Here is a 923-nt window from a genome sequence, read left to right on the forward strand (position 1 = left end):
AGTTCGATCGGCTAGGAGTCGTGTGCCCGTACAAGCCGCCGAGCCTCATATTGTCGTTTTTTGTATGCTTGATGGTTGTAAGCATGTTAGTTGACTGTCGTATGAGGGATTGCTTAAGCTTAATCTGTAGATAGATTCCATTCACTTAGCAGTGCGCTAATCCCCCACATTCCTCCCCCTGCAGGTTTAGGTACTGTTGATGGGAACAGAACTTGATGTAGAAGACATGTTTGACTAGCAACTCTGATGTGGACTTTTGTAACCGTGTCTGTAATAAAGTAACACCGTTTGTGAAAGTTAAACTTAAGTTTTTTTACTAATATAATTAATGTGGTGTTTTATTAACTAAGACTTCCGCTGTGTTATAAAAAAAATGGCCGGTGTTACAATAATTGGGCTCACCATAGCTCTGATACCAGTTTGTAGGATCCTTTTTATTTTTTTCTAGCCCAATTAACCACCAAGTATCACAATCATATAAACTAATGAGGTTCCACTCTAAAACCAATTGGTGATAGAGGGAGTAACCCCTAAATTATATATTGCCCTTGGAATTTATCTCCCTCCTGTGTGGGATTGGGTTTGCACCCCAACACTATCTGAATTTTTGGGTCCCTCAACCCGTTCTAAAAGTAAGTCCTTGAACCCTGTTTAAAAAGGTATTCGAGAATGTGTATAGCTTGAGTGCCTGAAATCATTATCTTAGGGAGAAGAAATCAACAACTTCTTAAAAATGTTATTGATGAGGTGCATACGTTATACTCTAATATATATTTTTAACAATTTTACTAAGTTGTTATGAATGTACACAATCTCCAGTTTCGGGTTATTTTTACCCGTATTTCAGTTGTTTAGGAATGGGTGTGCACGATGGAAGTGGGTCAGCTGATTGGATTTATGCTGGTACTGGTGATCAAGATCAA

The sequence above is a fragment of the Rutidosis leptorrhynchoides genome, chromosome 8 (assembly GCF_046630445.1).
Source record: "Rutidosis leptorrhynchoides isolate AG116_Rl617_1_P2 chromosome 8, CSIRO_AGI_Rlap_v1, whole genome shotgun sequence".
NCBI lineage: Eukaryota > Viridiplantae > Streptophyta > Magnoliopsida > Asterales > Asteraceae > Rutidosis > Rutidosis leptorrhynchoides.